The sequence below is a fragment of the Mastigoproctus giganteus genome, chromosome 7, assembly GCF_048544385.1.
Source record: "Mastigoproctus giganteus isolate SK-2022 chromosome 7, ASM4854438v1, whole genome shotgun sequence".
Lineage (NCBI taxonomy): Eukaryota > Metazoa > Arthropoda > Arachnida > Uropygi > Thelyphonidae > Mastigoproctus > Mastigoproctus giganteus.
The window spans coordinates 226,750,148-226,756,147 of record NC_143581.1 but is presented as its reverse complement, the minus strand read 5'-3'; the positions used below and the strand labels follow the sequence as shown (position 1 = coordinate 226,756,147).

Below are 6,000 nucleotides of genomic sequence, written 5' to 3'. Positions count from 1 at the left end.
TGTTTAGCTGTTGGAGGGGATCATACTCCGCACTGATGTCATGTGACCATATTTTCGAGCATCTGGTATCGACTTCTGTAATGTGACCTTTTTGGCAATTTTTATACAACCCCTATAAATGTTCCTTTTACATGTTCGAAATTTCTCACTGTTTCCTCATTTTATCGTTATTCTATGGCCAAACCAATTTTGTCCCGCTTCATCAGAAGCTGCACGAGCTATACCACGTTTCCTGTGTTCTGTTAATTTTGTCGAGCTGAGTATGAACGATCCCCAGAAAATTGTACTATTTCTTGTTTTTCTAGATCCGGAGAATTGCAAAAACTCTTTGTGGACACTTAATATAAACTCTTTTGGCTATGATCTTCCCGAATTGCAATATTGAAATAAAGAAATTGTAATACAAGGTTAGAGGGCATGTTTTCCAGGAGAAAATTGGATGAAGGCCAATGTTTTTGAAATTTGTTGATTGCCAAATTGCATAATTATAGAGTTGTGCTAAATTATAGAAACGTATAAGATGGTGACAGAGGCTGTCTTGTGGCAGGTAACCTGTTAGGAAAATAGACACACAGCATTTAAGTTTTCAGTGAGGTCATTAGCAGTAGATTTGATATCTGTGCGTACAGTGTACGTTCCATCCACAATTTCTTTGACTGTCGTTCAACGCAAATTTTAATTCACCCAAACAGCAAACCATACTGTTATATCGATTATGTACCATTATTATTATAAATAAAAAAAAATGTTTTGTATTCCGCATTAATTATCTAGTGGCAAGACAGCTTCATAGTAACTATTTAAGGGGCAACAGGAATTGGATTTTGTCCAATATATTTGACGCACGCCGATTGCTAAATTGTATAATTATGAGGTTGCGTTATTCTGGAACGTGCAGACTGACGGGGGGGGGGGATTTCCAATCAGGGCGAAATACATGACGGATACTACTACCAAGTACCCAGAGTGCACTGCAGAGAGAGCTGACTGTGGCATATCAGACAGCAGATTTAGAGTTCTTTCAGTAAATTTATAGGCTGGAGAATTGTGATATTCGTCCGTGCAGTGTATTCCGCATACCATTGGAGGAGGTAACGCATCTGGATAACTGGTTATATTAAATAATAATTAATAATTTAAATTATTAATGATTTTAATAATTATTTTACATTGACATTTGGTGATTGATGTCTCCGCTAAAGTATTTGTTGTCGGATTTTATGAGCATCAGCGACTCAGTATATACTGTCTGTAAATTGCGTGGGTTCTGAGGTCGATTTTATATTTGCTGCTCGAAAAACCCGAGTTTCAGGAAGAAAACCATACTTCCCTTGTCTCAGACCAACTAACTCAGCCTGTGAAAAAGGCCCATAAAAATTCCTCCCGTCATCGACGGGGCTCGAACTCGGATATTTTTCATCCGATGTAGGGAGAATGGTAATTCTCCCTACACCTACAAGAATGCTACCCACGAGGGCGCCAGAGTATTTCTTCCTTTATTATAAAGGAAGGTTTCTTTGACAGTAGAAGCAAATTTTAATTCAACATGTCGTTATATTGACTATGTACAGTTATATAAACTTTTAAAATATTTCTTTTTATACTCCTCTGCAAGGTAGCAAGACCAAATTTCATTGTAACTGGTGGATATCATTTACTGGTGTTAGATAAATGTATTTAATCTCGCTTTAGTTTATCAGAAATATTAGCTTTATTGTAATTTCTTCTAGGCCCACTGTTGATTACCACTGTTGGTAATCAACAGTGCTACCCATTGTTGATTACCAACAGTGGGTAGGGTAGCACTGTTGGTAATCACCGTCATCGCCACAGTCCGAATCCCGATAATAACGATATTTTTATTCCGAATAGACTTTTAGTGTACAGTAATGTGTTGGAGTTTCCATTTAATATGATAAAAATGTCTTTATTAAAAATTCAGAAGCCAAGGTTTTTTTTTTTTGTAATAATACGGTCACCCGATAAGTTATTACATATACCTATGTGTATTGTGTCTGTAAATTGCGTGTGGTCTCTGGTCGATTTGCCTGTTTTGCTGAACGAAAACCCCCCAGTTTCTGGGGAAAAACCTTGGTATCTACGCATAAGACCGACTAACTCAGCCACGGAGTGAAAAAAGCACATAAACGTTCCTCGCGTTATCGACGGGATTCGAACACGAAGCCAAGTGTCTTATCCAGTTTTCACAGCAGTACGAATCCTGAAGACTAAGATATCTTAAAAACGGAGGAAGAGCAGCCGTTCGCCGATAAACACAACGACAGGAATAATAACTCAAATTCTGCATCTGTCAATATCAGAATGATACCATGCCATCCTGATATTATAGGACTAGCATTTCCTGGTCATCGTCCCTCGCCCTCGCGGGTAGCGTAGTAAGCATAATCCCCGTTCTCCCCACCCGGGTGCAAAAGTCCTCAGTTCCAATACTGTCGAAAATCTCCTTGCATCTTTGCTATTAAAGTGTATCCCATCTCTATAAAAACAGTCGCTTCTGTTACCAAACATTGCTTTTACACTATATTCAGAAAAATACTGCCCATGTGCCTTGCATAAGGTTGAATTATATCTATCATATCTTCGAAAAATTCCAGATACTTTCAAATTCAGCCCTAACTCGCGTTTTTTTTTTTGGAAAGATAACCTGATACTTGTTAACCTGATAAGTTAAGCCTCCAATTGTCTCTACTTACCAACATCTTAAACAAAATCCAACAATAATACCCTTTGTGCCTAAATAACAACGCACACATACGCAATATAATCATTTGCACTATTAAAAGATGATAATTTTTCTAAAATATCACAACCCTGTTCCTGGTATATTCTATTCCATCTATCCTTGTTGCATAAAATATTGCCTACCTCCTGTGGGACTAGCACTTCTTTTTCATCATCCCTCAACAATCTTGTCCTTGGTATATTTTATTCCAGTGCTACTCAAAGTGTGATCCGTGGACCGGCACCCGTCCGCGACGAACTGGAAATACAAATTGGAAATCCGAATTTCCGTTACCGGTCCTCGACGGATTTGAAAAAAAACAAAAAAAACAAGAAACTGGTCCTTCACTTCAAATAGTTTGAGAAGCACTGTTCTGTTCCATCTATCCGTGTTGCATAAAATATTGCCTACCTTCTGTGGGACTAGCGTATCTTGTCCGTCATCCCTCGTCCTCGCGGGTAGCATAGTTGGTATAATCGCCGTCTGCCCCACACTGGGTGGAAAAGATCTGAGTGCGAATCTCATCGTGAGATTTTTATGGGCCTTTTTCAGAACATGGCTGAGTTAGTCACTCTCAGGCAAGAGTAGCATGGTTTTTCTCCAGGAAGCTCGAGTTTTTCGTCCACAAAACAGGCGAATCGGCCACTGTGCATATGTAATTCACAGACATCATATGGCATAAGTCACTGATGCGCCTAAAATCCTACAGCAAACAAAATGTACTCGACATCCCTCTGTGCAAACAGATGCAGTCTGTAATGTTAAGGTCTTTTTCGTCCCGGTTATGAAGTCCTGAGTGAGTAATTACTCATTCACATGTAAAAAGCTATATATTACAATCACAAAGGTTCGCTCTCCTGTCCATCACCAGGGCCTATCGCACGGTATCTTCTGACGCTCTCAATTTATAGCTGGCAAATTACCTGTGGACCTTCAGATAATATTAGCTGCCTTAATGTACTGTACACGAAAAAATTTAAGGCTCACAGTTCTGAATATCACGTTATGTCCTGAGGAGGGTAGGCAGTACTCTAGAAATGATGTTAAAGAAGTGAATTACAGCCCATCGTTGCTGATATGGCAACAACGATGGGAAAAATCTGAGAAAGGGCGTGCAACTTATAAATTTCTAACAAATGTAGAGATATTTAATTCCAGAAATAAGCCGTGGCTACAATTTGGTGCGGCCTTCATGGTCACAGGGCATGGCCTAACTCAAAGAGATTCTTTGAGTTAGGCCTAACAGCCAGTGGATTGTGTACATGCGGAGACGAAGAGGAGACGACTTATGAGCATATGATGTTGAGTTATGTGAACTACCAAGATTTGAGAACGCAATTAGAGATCTTAATAGGAAATTTGGAGCAGTTTGGTCTTGGAGCCATGTTTGTGGACAAGAATATTGCTCATTTTGATAATTTTGTGGTAAAAATGTTTAAAAGGAGAGCACAATTGAGGCTACATAGTGGACACACGCCTCCTAGTGTCAGGGATGGTAACCTGCCCATTGGGATAGGAGGGATGGCGAGCAATGAAATTCTAATGTTCTACCTCCCTTGACTGTGGCCAGTAGTGATGTGCTCTTCTTAGTTTATAGTTTGTATTTGAGTTGAGTTGAGTTTATTTAGCAATCTTTAATTTATAAAGTCTTAACAGAGTCATTGTCACAAAACACCAAGTCAAGATCCACTTAGAAACTTCGGTTTAGGGGGTGGATTTGGCAGACGGTATTTTGAATGTATGTATGTAACGTTGAGGTGTACAATAACCCTTTTCTTCATGGACTCAAATTCTTCCAAAAAAAAAAAAAAAAAGCTTAATTGCCCTTCAGTTTCCTCTCTCTCTCTCTCTGTATTTTCCACACACATAGAATCTCCTGTGTCAAATATCCAGCTACAGTCAGATATTCATAGATAACATACCACACACACACACACACACACACACACAGTGCATGTAACAAGGTTGATTCGTAGGAGAGCTGCAGGAATGTTGTATGTGTGAAATTCTGTGACAGAATGTGGAGGAAGAAGGATATAAGTGATTTTGAATGTGGCATTGGTGGTCGGCGGCATGAGTATCTCAGAAACTGTAACCCAACTTTTGAGTGGGTTTCAAAGTCGTACTTGAAAAAGTGGGGTTTGCATGTCTAGGGTGTATCGCGAATGATCCCATAAAGTAATAATATCAAGCCAATGGCAATTCTGTAGGCGGAAATAACTAGAACAACCGATGAAATAGCATAGCTAAAGAGTATTTTCAAAATATACAATTCGTGTTACCTTATCATGGTTGGAACATCGCAGTCGGTAATATAGTGGCGTAAAATAAAATTGCAACTGCATAACATCTCCCATAGGGATTAATGGTGCCATTTCCATACCTCTAGAGTCATTGTGTCCCCCCCCCCCCCCCCAAATACACTTGGTACATCTACCAAAACCAGCACAATATCCCAAAAGCTTCCCCTTTCACAATTGTTAGGGAAATATCGAGCATCTCTGAATTGGTAAATAAACAGTATACACCATACCACCGCCATTGATGTTTGGTCCATGTAACATGCTGTTTATACCAGTTCGGGCCTCTTACCTGTCACGTGAGATTAGGGAAGCACACACAACTGGTCGTCTTATATGGATGCTGCTTTTGTACAAACTTCTTTAGGAAGGCCACTTATGGGAAGCCACTGATAATCCTATGTGATGACCATGTTATCCAAAACTAGTCGACATAGTAGAGTGAACATGTCTCTTCATGCCAGCTGTCTAAGGCATCTGTTCTTTATTCAAGAGTGTTGTCTTAGATTTATTATCAGTGTGCCTTCTGGCACAAAGCCTCTGTCTCTTGGAAACATTTCTAAATTCTGTGGAAAGTCACCTCCCCCCCCACTCCTTCACTGTCAACGTTGAGCAGTCTAACTGCATGCATTATTTCTGGCTGATGAGACCCAAGCTTTCCAACAAGGATCCAGCTCAAACATTCAGGCAGTTGGCTCCTGACAGACATTCTTGACACGTTGATAACCCTGAAGTGACTGGCCAGTTCATCAAATGATAAGTTCTCGTTCTGCCCATTCCCTTGCAAAATGAGTGAGTGACCTAATTACAACTCTCTCTTGATCATCAATCTGTAATACGGTATTTGCTGATTGTGAGATTTTCTACCCACTCCCACACCTTCCCATTCATTAATTTGTCGATTACATCATATTTGCTTGTGCAATATTTATTGCGAAATCAACACAGCTGATCATT

At 39.7% G+C, this 6,000-nt stretch overlaps 1 protein-coding gene across 1 annotated transcript in view; it reads left to right on the top strand.

Moving 5' to 3' along the window:
* The first annotated feature begins 991 nt into the window (after positions 1 to 991).
* Positions 992 to 6,000, top strand: part of LOC150083736 (sodium/hydrogen exchanger 9B2-like) — a 163,394-nt gene continuing 158,385 nt past the window's right edge. The window contains exon 1 of the mRNA XM_090378182.1: positions 992 to 1,091. The gene's annotated coding sequence lies outside the window, so the exon portion shown is untranslated. The remainder of the gene's footprint in view (positions 1,092 to 6,000) is intronic.